Source organism: Brachyhypopomus gauderio, chromosome 15 (genome assembly GCF_052324685.1).
Source record: "Brachyhypopomus gauderio isolate BG-103 chromosome 15, BGAUD_0.2, whole genome shotgun sequence".
Lineage (NCBI taxonomy): Eukaryota > Metazoa > Chordata > Actinopteri > Gymnotiformes > Hypopomidae > Brachyhypopomus > Brachyhypopomus gauderio.
Window position 1 is genome coordinate 5,716,220 of NC_135225.1, and position 18,420 is coordinate 5,734,639.

Here is an 18,420-nt window from a genome sequence, read left to right on the forward strand (position 1 = left end):
AACAGGACTCATTAAAACCTTGATGATAAAATACAATGCGTTGGTCTGCACCCCATGACCCAAGAGTGACTCCAAAATGAAGCCACCTTCATCTGTACCTTCTGCATGACCACTGTCCTGAAAATGTCCAGAAATGAACAGAATGTGTGGATGTGTGTGTGTGTGAGTGCATCAGTGCTTTGTGCATGCGTGTGTGTGTGTGTGAGAGAGAGAAAGAGAGAGAGTGAATGAGTGCTTGCGTGCGTGTGTGGGGCTGTGCGTGCATACGAGTGTGTTTATGAAATATCAGGAAATAGCAAGGCCTGTGTCCCAGCGCGTCAGCACCTCTGTCTCTCATGTGACTGGAGACACACAGCTCAGATTGTGCACAAGTTTGCTCATGGAGCATGATAAGAAAATTTGGGAAAGTGAGAGGGCGGCCCAGGAAGGGGGCGGGGCGGTGCGGGGCGGTGCGGGGCGGTGCGGGGCGGTGCGGGCGGTGAGAGGGTTGTGGATAATCTGATATGCATGACTTGAAGTTCTTCCCAGCTTCTCCCCTTCTTTCTTTTCTCTGGCAGGGTTCGCAAGTCTCTCTCCCGGCAATCTGGTTCACGCAGCTCCACTGTCCTGCGCTCGTTAGCATAATGCAGATGCCACCAGACCCCCTGCATCTCCACGCCGCCTGCAGACCCAGCAGTGCACACGGCACTCGGGTCTCTGATAGCTAAAGAGGCTCCAGCTAAAACAACGAAAACGCTATACGAGCTGTTGATGCAACACTGCCTGTGTTTTTACAGAAAGCTTCTCATCTCAGTAATTGGGCCTGATGGTATTGATCATGTAGAAAAACTGACACCGGCTTTGTGAGAAAGAACAACAAAGCCGTGGAGTGATTTGAGAGGCCCCTGCTGCTAATTATGACCCATGTCATACAGTGTGTTCTGCTGGCGCTCAAAAAAATGCTAAATAAAAATCGGCGTTTGCCAGCACTTAGGAAATACGATTGGCTTTTACAAACAGAACGCAGGCGTTCCTGTGTTTAGCCGCAATTACACGATTTCACAGAGGTCAGAAAGCAATCACACCGTGCAATGACCATGTAGGATCGTAAATTTGTGATTGGGGGGCGAGAGCCATTAGGAGAAATGAGCAGTGAAGGGTCATCAATCAAGCACCTTACCAGAGGATGCAGGAGGTTTCTTTGTTTAGTGTTTAGCAAATCCACTCTTTTGTCCTCATCAATCATAGAGCTAATCTGGAATGGAGAACAAAAATTTAATGTGTAAATGTGCCGGCCAGTGCACTAAATAAATAAATAAACAAAAAAAACATCACGCTACATAAGGCCACTTAAAATTCTAGGATTTTTTAGTAGTGATGTAAAAAAAAAAACAACCTGTTAATTAAGGTCACATTTGACATTTAATTCACAAGATAATGCATAAGTTTATACATCATCTATGAAAATATTTGTAATGTGGCAATTGCATTTTTTTTCTCAACAGTACATGGTACAAGGTTTGTTACGTTGCAGGGTAACAATCGTGATGCAGCAGTCAGATACACATTTTATGCCGCAGTTATGGAAACAAATACATAGTAGATAAAACAGGCTAATTTGAAGCAACAGCCGGCGTCTTGCTATATTCTGTATTCATAGCCAAATGAGCTAAAATACATACGAAGTTGTAGCCGAGTTACACAACGTATCATTTGTTGACTCGTAATACTATACTCGGGTAAGATGATAGCACAAAAAAATATACAAGTACTTGAACAACTCGAATATTTACACCAAATGTTCTGTGAGTACACATACGAATCTTCATCATTACTCAGTTTTGGTCGTCACCAATTCGACTTTCACACAACTGAAGCACACAATAAAAAAAAAAACATGTCAAGAACATGTCAAAAAACATGTTCCACAATCTTCAACACAGGGTGTCATATGAATTGTCAAATTGTTAATATGCGGCACTGTAACCACAGAATGTAAGCACAGAATGTTTTCCATATCTTACAGTCCTAAGTCAGTGTGTGTGTCACAGGGGTGTGGTATGACAACAGACCACACATCTGTTCTCCACAGCAGAAACTCTCTTATCCACACGGAAAGACAAACAATACGCACAAACCCTATCTGCTACTAAATTAGCGCGTTGAGCTACACTCCAAAATGTTAGGGATGCTAATTGCCATTGACGGGTATAGCTGCTCCCCAATCCGTATAGGCAACTACAGCGCACGCCACAGCAGCAGACTGCAGTCGTGGGATGAAGCGGGAATGCAGTCTTCCAGATGAGAAGGCTGTGTTAACTAAGCAAAGAGCTTTTACAGTGTGTTTATTTCTTGAATGCCTACTATCACCCTCTTCAGTCCCACACATCTTTAATTACATATGAATATTTCAAGTCAGCCTTTGGATAAGTGAAACTGCTGATATTCTAATGGGCTCATGCTTGGACTATTAATGGCCCTATTACAGCGGTTATAATTTTAACTCGTTGGTGCTCCAGCATTTGAGAATGTCTCCTCATGGTCTCCCAGAATTTATGCACACTCTTCCTTCTCACTTACGTTCAAATAAATAAATAAAAATCTTCCTTGTATGTATTAATGTATTACTGCACTCTCCCTCTCATTTAATTACAGTTAAATATGCCTGGTTAATGCGACCCTTTCATATATTTCCCAGTGTTTGAGCCAAATTAAATTGGACATATCTGTTTAATTAAGTCAATGTTATCCAGTTTGGTTTTTTTTACATCCTCAAACAGAAGGAAAATGTGAAGAATATGACAGTGTCCTTCTCTGGTGAATGTCTACAGGCTTTATTCAGGATGCCACAGCCTGAGGACTTACTGAAAATAACGTTTAGGCCCAAGAATGATGCACTTATTCCTGAAGGACAACAGCTGCTCCAGCATCCAGTCACCGCTGCTTTAATGGGTCCAATTAGGTTCTGTACGCCAACTTCTGGTGGCACACCCTGCTAGGCCTCTGTGCGCCTGCACATAATCACAAAGCTCCTGTCTGACAGGACGAGGGAGCGAGGTGGCGGTTTGCTCGCCGAGACGCGGTGCGGCGGGAGGCCGGAGGAAAGCAAGAACACACCGACGATAAAAGAGGGGAGAGCAGGCGGCGGAGAAGACGAGGCGCGCACCGCCGCGGCCTGATTAGCCACACTTTGGCGCTCGCCGAACACAAAGTGAGAGACATCTGAGACGGACCTCCCCCCTGTTCTTGGATGGCGTGGGCGCTCAGATGGGCTCTTGGATTGGACTGCATTGTCTGTGCTCCACATTCATTAGCTGAGTCAAGGAGGGACTTACTGGGGTGTTTAGCTTGCCGGGCTTGTGTGTCTGCTCAACAAGCTCTCCCAGCTGGAGCACGGCTCTCTCATCACAGCTGCACACATACAATTAGTGCAGGTGCAGCCAAGGGGCGAGCAGGCACAACACACACAACACACACACACACACACACACACACACGCACACACACACACACACACACACACACACACACACACACACACACACACACACACACATATTCATACCAACTGCTATCTCACACTTCTCATTGACCATCACTGCTGATGGTTTTGTCCTTTGAATTTCAATAATTAAACATACGTGTGTATTAATTGCAGATTTATTTTCTTCCGTTTTTTTCTGCTCTAGGTCTCATACTGATAGAGTCTGAGTGTGCAATGTAGTGCAACGTCTTCCAATAGAATGAAGTAATGAAGTATTCCACAGACATTAGCCAAGCTTGGCAGAGCATTCCATCATGGAGCTAAACTCATCTGAATGAGAAACAGGATTTAACTTACTAGCTGCAACTCATAAACATCCAGTAAGAAAAATGGAATGTGGGCATGTGCTTCTTCTCCTGGCTCAATATTGATGCTAAGAGCTCTGCTTACAAAACATTATCACGGAGCTGCATGCAACAGCAAATTACCCAGCAGAAGTGGGCTCTGACTCGCCAGTGTTTATTTAAGGGCCTCTAGAGGTGAAATAAATTCTGCCTGTTTAGGCTTTGTCTCTCTGCCACACAGAGTAAAGGCAAAGAGGGGAGACTCTCGGTGGAATATCTCTCACGCTGTGATCATCTTACATCAGGATTAATCTCCAGCGGATGCTATTAAGCAGAGCAGCCAGCAAAACACGCAATGCACAGATCTGAATCATTCATTTCGGGATCAATTCACTAGAGAGATTTGGGGTTTTTTTTTTCCTGTTCTAGTTTATTTGTGCGTGTTCCCTCAACATTAGTGTCGGAATGTACGTTTTAGCACGTGTGGGCTAGACGGAGGTCTGAGAGGGGACGTTCTGCACAAGCACTGAGCACTAATTAGCAAGCAGGTGCTCCTATGTGCGGAGTGTACCTTTGTTTACCTTCCCCGCGCGGGTCCGCAGAGACCGTGAACACGTCCTCATCCGACTGGGCTTCCTGCAAGGGCCTCGGTGGAACGAGTCACACAGCGCCGCTCGCACGAGAGGGACGTGGGAGGCGGCCTCCCCGTGCGCTGCACGCTGGGCTCAGCTGAGCGGCAAAATGAGGGGGAGAGGCGACCCAACAAGGGTCATCAATGAAAGAATAGCAGCTATCGCCGGCGCACTGTGTAAAACTTAGCTCTGGCATTTCACTGGGATTACATTTGAATTTCAATCAGCCCGGGTAGAGGGAGGGAACAAGACGACACACTCGTGATCTCGTGCACATGTAAGTCCCCGGGGAGGGGATAAATCTGTTCTCTTCAGCTATGGATCAAACTGGTTTATGTTAGTGCGAGAGAGCAAGTGACAGGAGGATGCAAACCCATCAAACACCCCACAGAAGCATCAAACACCCCAGAGAAGCATCCTTCACTGTGAATAGGCTTAACTGAGTCGAAGATCTCACGGTGCCAAAGTATACATCAAAAAGCAAAGCTGAGAGTCATATATACGATACCAGCAGGCTTGGAGACGCTATACATTACCAGTGCTATAAAATATATGAGCAGGGTGGCTTCATAAATAGTCCCCTTCACTTATTCTCAATTACAATCTACTAATCAAATGCCAAATACAGAGGCAACAATTTGGGTTCTGAAATTCTTCGAGTTTCATCATCGAAAGAATATATATATATATATATATATATATATATATATATATATATATATATATATATATATATATATATATATATATATATATATATGGGGATTATTATTTTAATTACTCAGCTTAGCAGCTGGAAAATGCCACAGTAGCCCACAAGTTCACAAGGGCCCTTTCATTCAAACTCCAGTGAGACAGGCGAGGTGCCAAGCGTACCAACCGGCGGCGCTGGGCCAAGCCCGGCAGACAGGCCCAAGCCCGGCAGACAGGCCCAAGCCCGGCAGACAGGCCCAGACGTGCGCACGGCCAGAGAGAGCGGCGGGCTTCCACGAGCCCGACACCAGGACGAGTCGCGCGGGCGAGCCCTGCCTCCATGCCACCGCCTAAACGTAGCTAACAATTACTGCGGCTATTTTTCTCTGCTGCGCGAAATCCTTGTTTATTGGTATCTGGTTGTCAAAGGTCCCGTGTGCGGGACCTCAGTGGGTTCCTCCCCAGTGGTCACCGAGGTGAGATTGAAGCCCAAGATGACAAAAACAGCCAGGTCTCCAGCTCAGACGGAGGCATTCTTCTGGCCGGCTTCCATTAGTGAGGAGAAGACGGTTAGTGAAGGGATTAAAACAACTCCAGCTCCCCGGGGGACGTCGCTGCTCATGAGCTGGGCAGAAGCTTGTGACTTCTCCGGGATCAAGCGCCATAATATCATGTTGGGCCACGAAATCAGGGGGAAAGAAACACACTTGCTTTAAAGCACACACAGGGAGCTCGTTTTTGATGTTTTCTAAAAGAAAGCAATATATTCATCTGCAAATGTGTGAGCAAGGAGAATATAAACGCAAAACAATTTGAAAAATAAATTGAAGGGCTCCAGATGGCAGTGCAGCAGAACTGAACGTAACAAAGGAGCTTCACAAACATGCAAACTTCACAATCTGGAGAGTGGAAATAATGACAACAAAAGCACTATAAGCAAGGCAGCAGCAGACAGCCAGTGTTGGAGCTGGCGCACCAGGACACACTAAATGACTTCCTCCGTAGTTTCATCACCTCCTTCTCCCTTTGTTAGTGCTCGGAAATGCCTCGAGTGAGGAACGAAAATAATGTCACGTTCCTGCAGCTCCAGGAGAGAGCGTGAGTGAGGAGATGAGCTCGACCAGAGGGCTCCACACCCAGAACCACCCCCCCCCCCCCGCACCCAGCCCTCCCCCCCCGCGCACCCAGCCCCCCCGCGCAGCCACGTTAACTTAAAGAGAACAAACCGACACGCCGTGTTTCAGAGCCAACACATCCGAGTCACGAGGGAGGGCTTTAGAAATCACCAAACACAATCATCGACCCCCCCCCCACACACACACACACACACACCTCCCCCTCCCCCACCCGCTTCCTAATTTCAATTTCTGACATATCACACATGTACTTCATCCCAGGCTTAGGGTAAGATGGCTGTCAGTTTTGACACAGATTAGAACGTGTTTTTTTTTTTCTTTCTTCACATTTTTCACTCCCGTTTAAAAGAAATCAAAGCAATTCCAGAATTCGGCACTGAAAGGCAAAAGCACTGAAGCGAGATGTGGAGTGTGACAGAGCGGGTCGAGCCATCAGTCCAGCCCCGAGCGTCGGCAGCTGTGACCAACACTTCCTGCTCTGCCTCGCTGCGAAATTCTGCTCCCGCAGCTCAGGTGGCACAGACACTTGTGCACGTTACACGCGGCGCAGAGACTCTGCATGCAGTGGGATTCCTTTGTCAGTGGTGTGAGCGGCAGCGGCCACGCCCCGCAGTCACGAAACACACACACACACACACACACACACACACACACACACACACACACATTCATCCACACCAACGAGACGGGGCTCCTTACAAATGGCACTGGTGGATGCGCCAGCGTTGAACATGCGATACTGATCAAACAAGACAAGCATACGGCGACACTGCAAAACGGCCTCATCCTCAAAGACTGAAAACAAACCCTGTTGAACAAAACAAAACAAATCCCAGCAACAACAAATCCCCGTCACATATTAGCGCCGCTTCCCGAGCCACAGCACACGCTGCTGTCATGACCTCCCTCATACTGCTCTGTGCTTTCTCATAAAGAACACAGTCCCAGCAATCCTGGACGATTGGATTCTGGTGCACTTCAGGAAGGGCTGGACTGTACCACCGACACACGCTTGACCATGACACACGCCGTACCCCCGACACACGCCGTACCACCAACACACGCTTGACCATGACACACGCCAAACCACCGACACACGCCGTACCACTGACACACGCCGTACCACCGACACACGCCGTACCACCGACACACGCCGTACCACCGACACACGCCGTTAGGGCTGTGAATCTTTGGGAATCCCACGATTCGATTCAGAATCGATTCTTGGGGTCACGATTCAATTTTTTCCCAATTCTTTCAGATCCCAACGATTCGATTCAAAAACGATTATTTTCCGATTCAAAAACGATTCTCAATTCAAAACGAGCTACTTCGGTCTGCTGGCATGAAAGCAGAGTACATTTATAAAGATATTATAATTGTAAAGGTTTTATCAACACATTGCAATAATGTAAACACACAAAGGTAAATCCAAGACAACATGTCTGTTTGAGGCTGACACTCAGAACACTACATTAAACTAATAAAACTGTAGTAAAGTAAATAAAATCGGTAGGCTTAGGCTAGCTGCCAGAACTGGCCACTACTCAAAAATTTTATTATACAAAAATACTGCTCTTTCTGTAAAAACAACAAATTGCTTTGTACAAGAATTAGGCTTAGGCTAAGCCACACGCTTAGGTTATAATCACTGATTGTAACTCCTGAATATCATCTGTAGCGTCTTTATGCGTGTGCAAACGATCAAGCCCATTCTAACCCGGGCCGGGTTGGTGGTCAAAAGTGTTTCCAAATGGTTGCTTTCAAAGACCGCGGAGCCGTTTGGACTTCATACTTTAGCGGCGCAACAACAACTACCGTACACTACACAACCCGCTGTAGCTTTACTAGCATGCCTGCACATAGTCAAAGCTGTTTCCTTGTTTTGCCTAGCACTACGGTGGCTGAGAAGGCACACACGCACCCGAAAAAAAAAATCGATAAAAAAAAAATGAGAATCGATTCTGAATCGTTTAATGTTAGAAACGCGATTCGAGCTCAAATCAATTTTTTCCTGCACCCCTACACGCCATACCCACGACACACGCCGTACCACCGACACATGCAGTACCACCGACACATGCAGTACCACCAACACACGCTGGATAACGGACACACGCCGTACCCCCCACACATGCCGTACCCCCCCCCCACACGCCGTACCCCCCCACACACGCCGTACCCCCCCACACACGCTGTACCACAGACACACGCTGTACCACCACCTGAGCCTTTTTAGCCAACAGCAGGGGCATGATGGTGATGACATCGAGATGGGCTGCTTGGAGCTTAAAGAGCTGGAAATATCTTATTCTGACAGATGAGGACACATGGGGACACGTGTGTGTGTGTGTGTGTGTGTGTGTGTGTGTGTGTGTGTGTGTGTGCGGGGGGGCGACCCAGTCTTTCTTTCTTCCCTTCATTCTTCCTTTATCTCTTCCTAGGTTTTTCGGCTGTGGCTAAGGTGAGAGGTCAGGCCAACAGTTGAGTGTGAGCATGTGCGTTAGATGAAGCTGGAGTGATCGGTAGGACTCACCCCACAACCCCGGGACTGCCTCAGACACTCACAATCAGGCCGGGGGCAGTAAAACATCCTCGGCTACGTTGGTCTGGACAGCACTGCCATGCACTGCACCTCTGCAATGCAACTATCTGATTTGTTTGTGCACCCTTGCACACCTATAAGTGTGTGTGTGTGGTGTCCATTCGGTTGTGTTAGATAGACATTAAGGTAAAGACAGTTAGCATAGCAAGCATGGATATTTGCCATGCATTTACAGTTCACACCAATAGGTGATAAAATTTGACTGTGACACTAAACATAAACATGGAAGACCTCCCCAAGTTTACATCTAACAGACACACCTCAAAACACTGGCACAAAGTGTACAAAGTATTTCCAAGAACAATACTAAACCTCCTCCTTCCCTAAGAATCTAAACACTCAGCAGACAGTGTTTTACAGCCAGTGTGTGAGACCTTTATCAGGCAGGTATGAGGCTGCACCAGAGGCCCGTTCCAAGGTCCTGCCCTCCATGAAGCCACGGGCCTCAGACCCAGGCTGGGCCCCTTTCAAACTCTCCACCTCTGGATTCAGAGAAGCTAGAGAAGTCCGCCTCGTTGGAGAAAGAGATCAGATGTAGAATCCCCTGCTCCTTTCCCAACACTTCTCACCCTTTCCACACGTTAACACACCACCCCGCTGCTTCTCTGAACCACACGTCCCGTTTGGGACGCGCCCACAGGGGCTGGCGGTACGAACAGGTCAGGACTGGGGGCAGGGCGACAACCACGTCTAGGGCGGAGAAGCCCGCCCCAGCTGGGAGGAGCTAAAGGAGCACGCATCTGTCTCTCTTTATAGAGTTCATAAAGAGCCCTCGCCCGGGGAATGAAAATATACGAGTGACGGAGCCTGGAGTGGATGAAGGGTGGAGCGCACCAGGCCCACGGCTGTCAGACCTTCATCAAGAAGGACAGCGTCCAACACGGAGAGCATCGCCCGCTGCCCATTACGCATAAAAACGGGAAGCGCAATAAATACAAATTTAAATGCAAAGTCTGGGCTGAATCGGTATGGGCTTCAGCTTACCATCCTAAAGACCAGATCCGTAAATCAAACACAGCCAGACAGTAATACCAATATCTCACATTACCTCAATCGTTAGTAAGTAAATGGGAGAATTTCCCACGACGTGGAGCTGAGAGACGCAGTTTGTTCGGATCGTGAAGCTTTATTAAGGCCTAGGTGGACAGGTATGGCGCGACCAACACAAGGCTTCACCCGCCCCGTCTCTGTCATCGTCTCCGTTCTGAAATTAGACGGCAATTATACCATCCAGACTGTTCCCGTCCCGACGCATGTTGAACTGCTTAGGGAATATGAAAATATCAATCTGTGCCTGTGAACGACGTCGTGCGGCTGTGATACTATCTGTCGACATATCCAGATAAGTAATTCACATATCCTGTGTAGATGAATCGTCCACAGGTTTGTAATTGTGTGAACAGGAGTGATTTATTCCTCCCCAGCCAGACCCCGAGGGCTGGCACCTTTCACTCAGCACAGCCCGGGAGTGCCAGGAACCACACCATTTGTGATATTATTCAAATGAGCACATTGTTTTCCTGTTTACTGACATGAATGGGGGAGACGCAACACAACAAGATTAGATCGTTCAGAAACAATCAGCCTCTGTGCACAAGCAGCATTCTAAGTGCATCGTTCAAATTATAGAGGCCCATTAATGAACGTGTCCCCTCCTCACGCACAGCATATTACATTCATTCATCATGGCTGCATGGCCTGACAGGCCAGCAGAAAACATCTTTTGTAATCATATAACTTCATGTCAAGGGCGGCATATATTTGCGACCATTTAATGGTTCAAATGTTATTTTCCACTCATGAGTAATTGACAAAGGGTTAGACTATTCCCCAGTTTCAGATCCAATATGTTTACAAATATATCAAATATATCTTACATATTTGACTGTAGGTTAAAGGCTGTCTTTTTTAAACCAAGTCTAAAGGATGATGCTTTAATAGCTGGGTTTTAGGAATAAGTCTGATATGTGCTTACCACCCCTGAACTACCTACATCAGTGCTTTTGATTTCGCAATGACCCAGTAAAGTCCAGGCCCACAGAACGCTGATGGCCCATTTCATAATGCCTCTGAGCCTGCATCCTTGGCCTGGTCTCAGGACACCATCTACTGCAAACTCTGACCCCTTTCAAACACCTCTCCTGGCTCCCTATATGTGGCTGTCATTTGCATAAAGAGGGCACAGAGGCGTCCAGAGAGATGCCCGCCTCAGCTCTCTCCTCTCGTGTACTGAAGGACATTTAAAGGAAAAGAGCGCTCACTACACTGCCTGCTAGAAGAGGGAGCTACCACATCTGGACCATGCTGAGGAATTAAGGAACGTTGCTGAGGAACATTGTCTTGGAAAGAATGAAACTACTGCCTGTATTAAGCGGAACCCTCAAAGAATAATAACCAAGCAATATTTAACTAAACAATAATTGCTACATTAGAGCACGTTCAGTGATGGTCTGGATGGTTTGGACAGTGTTGGGGATCTTGTACTCTTGCGTAATGCTCGAAGTGAGCCTACCTTCCCACAGACCTGTGGAAACATGAGAAGAATAACGGACACTGTAGGTTTTCTGAACGTGTTCACCTTCCAAGAAATGCCACATGGAAGTTTGAGATCCAACAGCACTGAGCTGCTAGGTGCAGGTCTAGCTGGTACACTGATGCTAATTCCTGTCAGTCCTGACATGCTCCTGGGTGCAGGACTAGCTGGTACGCTGATGCTAATTCCTGTCAGTCCTGACATGCTCTCACTTTATCATGTCCACTGTGTGGCACAAGCACGCTCTCAGAAAGAACTTTCCTGTCAAGTTCATTTCTCCCTGCATAACACGGGTGCCTGGGCACACGATGCTCCTCGCCACGAATACAGAGAATCCATGTTTCCTCCGATCCGAAACATCACCCTGAGCGAACGCCAAACAGAAGCGGCAGGCTGAAGCCGTCTTCATTTATGACCACACACGCTATTGTGGCTCATTTTCAGGTTGTCCAAAAGGTAAACGCCATGGTCGAAAATAATGGTGTGGGTGTGAGCGGCCATACAGTGTGAGAGGGTAATAGAACACTGAACACTGGAGGCAGCGTGTCTGAAGAACGCAGACTACTCGTACCGCACTGCTACGCGCTACGTCTGCCACCACCAGAAACGCTTCAGGATGAGGGGGGAGGGGAGGGAAACAGAGAGTGAATGAGAGGCGGGGGGGGGGGGGGGGGAATGAAAGAAATAGCAAGAGAAACCCCTTACAGGAAATATCACCCCTCCTTCCCTTTAATGAGGTTAACTGTGAAAGCCTGTGCAGGATACAGTCTTCTCTTGCAAGTCACAGCGGAAGGATTTCTTCCATCTTAAAAGAGGCCCACTCTGAGTGCAAAGGATGTGTAAAATCACAATTACACCCTAACGAACAGCACATTTCATTACATACTTTTCAATTAATAAACTGCACTTCTGACATAAAAAAACAGCTGCGATAAGCACGTTATCCTAGCCGGATTGTTCGATATTCAGCGCTATGGCACGCTTTGTTGCAAAGGGCGGAGCAGAGCTCCGATCCAGATCGGTATCAGAGCGGTTAGCGCGGCGTTCGCGAGGTGTGTGGCGGCTGCCACCGGAGCCGCACCTCCCTCCGTGCGTGTCAGTGTTCCAGGTGGAGCGTGGGCGGAGAGCTCAGGCTTCGGGAGCGAGCGCCAGTCTCCGCGGGCCGACGCTAGCACGCTAATCGCTTTAGCTGATCCCGCTCGACTGCGTGTGAGGCAGATGTTTGTCAGGCCGCGGCACTGCTCAGCATTCACACTGCACTAAGCGAGATTAACCACCACAACCCGTGAGTATTTATTTATTTATTTTCCCTCCGGCTGGCCCAATTTTTAATCTCTTACCAAAAAGCTGGAGAAAATATTATATAAATATATTATTTTAAATATCTGTGTAAGGCACTGATCAGTGATTTCGTAGAAATCCGTTTTCGGCCAGAGCATACCAGACACTGGAGGGAGCTAGCATAAATAAATACAAATGGCAACTTTCGATAAAATGAATGTGTGTGAAACAACAAGGTTGTTCAATACTATCAATGCCCCTATTAGATCAATATGTTTTCCTGGTGAAAGTCAAAAACAAGAAAAGCTTGCAGTGAGAAACCTAAGCTTCTGTCATCTGATCCCCCCCTCTCTCATTTTTGCTCCGTTGTTCCATTATGCAGGTGCTGGGGCCCCGAGGGCCCGAGGCGTCCACAGACGTCAGCCAGGCTCAGATGCAGGGAGGGGCCCCTGCACAGAAACACTAGCAGATGCTTCAGAGCTCCTGCACATTACTCACAGCCCTCCAGGTTGCACAGATTAACCCAACGCTTCCTCTGTCATGCGCCCAGCTCACTGGCCACAAACGTCTCAAACGAGCAGACATTTCACAACATATCGCACAGATGCCTGCCAGGCAAGGGCCCTGACACAGCCCGGAAAGCCTGCATGGTTCAAAGAGCTTGGAGTACCACCAGAGCTCACAAACTGAACAGGAACACAGGTCTTGAAGTTTTAAAGTTTGGGTTGTGAGTAAACGAACTTAGACAGCCTGATGAGTGAGCACACTAAATGTCCGTGTATTGCGACACGTTCCTTCACGGGAATCATAAAAACATTGCTCACACGTTCACCGCTTGCACGACTCCACCGTGGCACGCATTAACACAAGACAATTGTGGGAGCATCAAAGGAAACACCAAAAGAGAAAGACAGAAGCGAGTGAAGAAAGGGGTGATGTTCCTAGGGACAGTCGGAATGAAGAACTCCACAAACGGTAGTAAATGATGTTAAGGGCATCCAGCAACCATGTAGTTAAACAAGAAAACCTCCCCTCCCCCCAATAAACAAACAACACAATCATGTTAAAGCTATAGAAAATGTCTAACCTGGTTGCTCTGCAGTCTTGTCTTGTAAGCGGCCCCCCCTCCCCCTCCCCTCCCTTCATATAGTCCGTGGGGAAGGTCCCTTTCCCTGCTCCGCTGTACACGGGGCTCCACCGCACCTGCCAAGAGATAAAGTACATGTTACATTCAGCCCCCAAATTAAAAGCACCCTCCCAAGGGGGAAGGGGGCTCTCCATCGGGGCGATTCGTTTCACACGTGGCCCCCCGGCGAGCTGACATCTGACATTTCCTGCCCCCGCCCCGTTTCTGCACCACGGCGTGTCTGCACAGCACCAGGAGCTCCACGTTCGAGTGCCACGAGACACGGACACCTGACCGCGAGCGGCTGGGCAGATACGGTGGCGTCCGGGCCGCACGACCCCACCCCCACCTCCCCTGCTCCTGTACAGTGTCCTTCCAAAAGGTTATCACAGAGCCGCTTTGTCGCTTCTAATCCAAAATTCATTACATATAGCAGTTACCACAGTTTAATACGATACGTTTTCTGAACGCCTGGGTAAGCTCCTTCACAGTTCACTGCAAGGTAACGGCAGCGGAAGCAAGAGTGGATGGGAACAGGAGAGAGGGCAATACTTTATGGAACCATGGGAGTACCATAAACACGTATGGTGGTACATGTCAGCGCCAAATCTAATTTACTGATCTCACAACTCACGGCACATTGACAGGTAAGCCTATTAAGTGGCTATTAACTGTGTATAAGTGACAGTGGTGGAGACCCTTAAGCCTGTTGGCATGAGTGTGTGCCCCAGGGCTGGGTTCTGGGGTCCCTCTCGGAGCGGCACCATAGAGAAGGTGAAGCAGTACCACGGAAGAGGAATCTGTAGGTGGTAATGTCAGGCTCTTCTCAATGGGCCAGGCCCAGATAGCTGTTAAGTGGATCCAATGGCCCACTGCCTCAGTTTTCTCAGTATGAGACTCAGTTTCAGCCTCAGAAAGCAGGGCAAACACTCAGAGATGTGCTGCACTGTGGTGATGGAGATATAGGAAACAGAGCTGATCAAAGTTTTAACCTGTAGCAATAATTAATTGAAAATAATAATGCATTTTCATGAGCAGAAACATCTGCTAAGAGGACCACATGCTGAGTATGTTTGGCAGCGTCTTATTAGATCAAACACCAACGTGAACGATCAGAAACTGGATCCGCTCGCACCTACCAGTGAAACACCACCTACAAGCCTTAGTGCAAGTGGAACAATTGACCAATTTGCAGAAACACAATCAGTGTGTCAAAAACGAGCGTTTGCGTCTCCCCAGGAGAGAACAACCACCATTTCTGCAAATCTGAATCAACCAAGAAAGCAATCACTGAAATATGCAAACATTTGTGAGGAAATAAATGTAGTAGAAAATTCGGTGCAGATCAGCACTTGCATTTAAAGGGGAAAGTCTGGGTAGAAAAAAATGACACTACACAGCATGCCATCATTTTTTTAGTATTTTCTGATAATTAACTATACAGCCAAGAGCTTAAAAAAAATTGCTCGTCGTTTTGGAGGAACAAGGTGTGTTTTGACAGATCATCAAAGAAGGTACGTTCAAGTCAACACAGTTTGCTCAAGTTCGTAAAGTGCACCACCACTGAGCTCTTTTCTTATGGTGTGTGAAGAGCAGCATTAACATGCACAATTAGCTTCCTCCACTCATGTGGCTGTGATATTATTACTGCTACACATATCCTGCAGTACCAGCTCCCTAGGCCAGATTTCTGTGGGGCCTCCGCAAAGCTGGCGGTGTTCGGAGCATCCCTGCTGGCAGAACCAGGCCAGAGCTGGACCGATGCTGGCTGAAATGTTGTCGTGTGGGCCAACTTTTGCTTTTTGACTCAGACCAGGCCAGAGCGATTTGCTGAAGCTGACCAGAGACAACCGCATGAATGAGGGCTCACACACATGCCTTACATTCACTTGTTACTTGTTAAGACAGGTGAACCTGCTGAAGCAACTAGCAACGGTGTAATTGTAACCAGCGCAAAACATTCATTAGCTTGCTTTCAGAAGCACCGTTCTTTCAGAAGGAGCGTAGATGTCACTGTGAGCATACCTTAATTATTACAGTCCCCCTTTGCTTAATGTTAAAGAAAATAGCAAGCTAATCTTAGCCAAGGTTTAATGGTTTCTTTCCTTTTTAAAAACTATTTCATTCCCATTAGCCACATAGACAGACATGGTTTATGTCCGTTCTACTAGGACTTTGATAAACATAACGAATGAAGATCAACAATGACAGACCACTTTATGCTATAAAAATCTGCATCTACTATGCATCTGCCATTCTGTCCAAGTTTGCCATTTCATACCAGCATATCCGGCTGGTGTGATCCGTCACTTCTCTCACGCTGCGGATTCTCTGCTGTTCAGCTGTAATCCTAATCACGTCGGCTGAAGTGTGCAGCTGAGGAGCTGTAGTCTCACTCCACTGCATTATTTTGTATGAGGTGTCCAGGAATCGAGAAGAACCTTTAAGTACACCTTACTCATAATACACTCCCTCTCTTCAATTAAAAAAGAAAAAACGAAACAGACTTAATGCAGAGACATGCGGGGAGAAAAAAAAAATCAATGTAGCCAACGGAGCAAACAGTTGGTAATTGCATCTGGAGAGGAGAGTACTAAAATGATTTGTTAAGGTGAACTAACACAGCTCCGTCTAACAGCACTCTCTCATTCCAGACAGAACTACAGTGGCAGAGCCCTGCCAAAAGCAGTAATTGATAATTTACATGCAAATAGAAAAGCCAAAAAATGGGTGCAATTTTAAAAAGCACTGAGCTCTTTCAGATGCTGTGTAGCACCAGCTTCCTGCAAAATCAATTCACACTCTGAAGAAACCATTTTCTTCAGCTGGAGATAAAGCGTCTGACTATGAGCTGTCAGATACTTATCAAAGGGAAATTAGCAAAGGAATACCATTTCCCCAAACAAACAGGTTAAGTGTTCCACCTACTCCTGCTGTATCTCCTTCAAATAAATGATATCATCATCAGTTATTTCCTGTGGAGCCGCACTGTAAATGTCAACAATAAAATGTTTGGGGCATGTTTCCCCTCAAACAGGTCATTTCTAATAAAATCCTGGGGATATTGCACCACCTGAATGTCACAATGTAAAGGGGATGGTACTGTTGCCTTTTAAATGCTTACGAGACAAACTCCAGTGTGCAACACTACCTGTGTCTACATTGGCAACAACCCACCTTGAAATCTCCAGCTCAGTCCTTTCATAAACTATTTTATTCCTTTACTTCTCTTTGGTACACACCCCTATCTACCTACCAGCAGTAAACACAGTGATGCAAGGCAAAAGAAACATCAAGCTGACGGCAAACTGTTCCGCTGACCCCCAGCACGACGTTCGGCAGTGATCTCCCTCCCAGCAGGTAGGACTCTAGCTTCTCTCAGCGCTCCGTGCAGGCCCTCGGGGCTCAGACTCTATTCTGAAGTAAGAACTTAACCGCAAGCCTTTTTTTTCCTTTTTGTTTCAGCTGAAATGTGTATATTCCCCTTGCTGAATGGGAGCACAAAATCAAGGAAATGCCTGTTCAAACTCTGGCAAAGTAGTTTTAGTTCTAGCGTTTTTGGAAACAAGCGTCTCATTGAAGGAGTCGTCGCTCGACATGCAACAATGTGACAGAGTTTTCAAACTCAGCCAGAAGGAGTATGAAGTCATTTCAATCAGTCTATCATGTTTAAACGGCAAGTGGTAACTGCTAGCCCAGAGCTAACTAGCCCTAAGATGACATGGCCTCATCCGGCTTTGCCATTCAGTTCGTCATTACCTTTACGCTTAGCCCTTGCCAGCTACACTACACGTCGTCGTGTACCGACATGTTAAAGTCGTTTAAGATAATCCTAGAGATGTCTCTGTTTTCCCAGATTAAACCTTCAAACGGCAACTTGTTTTTTTAAAGGAACTACTTCTGAAACATCATATTGAAGCAGGAACCAGCTTGAGTGTGCAGTCTGAAATGCTGTCATTGGCCAGATTTCCATTTTGGTTCAATGCTGCTGTGTGTTCATGGAGTTGAATAAATTCTATACTGCTGTTTTTGCATAACGTTACATGACACACCTCATTTATAAATAAGAAAAATTATAAGTTTAGATTTCAGTTTGTGATACACATCATCCAATTTAACTCTATTTTAAGGTTAATAGGCTTAAATGGTACTAGCACATCTTTCAAGCCAATTTCTATACATGTAACAGGACTTGGCTGTTTAGTTCAGGTAATGTGATGCTTCGTGAGTGATTATTATGAAGCTGTGGGACAGAAGCAAAGGCACACTGCTACATACCACAGCCTTCTGGTTGGTTTAGCACCGAAATGCAAACACTGTCACTAATAAACAAATATAGTGAATGTCGGGGTCAGTTCAGTCCTTCTATGTGCAGTCAGATGAAGGAGATTTTCTGATCTGAAGGAGAAGCCGTGTCTGTGTGTAGCTGCCAGGAAGCGGAGTTCTGAGATTCGAGCAAATAAAAAACAAACATGACAAAAATATAAAATTATGGCTCCATTTTCACTCCGCCACTCTCTCTGTTCCATTTAGCCCCTTCCCGCTGACTGGCTGTTTACCGTGGTGGTAATTAACAGAGGCCCTTTTCTACTGGAGGATCTGCCAAG

General features: G+C 46.8%; 1 long non-coding RNA gene across 1 annotated transcript in view; it reads right to left on the reverse strand.

Annotated features, from left to right (window-relative positions):
- Window positions 1-1,098: 1,098 nt before the first annotated feature.
- LOC143477085 (uncharacterized) overlaps window positions 1,099-18,420 on the reverse strand; it is a 37,858-nt gene continuing 20,536 nt past the window's right edge. The window contains exons 2-3 of the long non-coding RNA XR_013121462.1: window positions 13,775-13,890; window positions 1,099-1,234 (exon numbers count right to left, since the gene is read on the reverse strand). This is a non-coding gene — a long non-coding RNA (uncharacterized LOC143477085). The remainder of the gene's footprint in view (window positions 1,235-13,774; window positions 13,891-18,420) is intronic.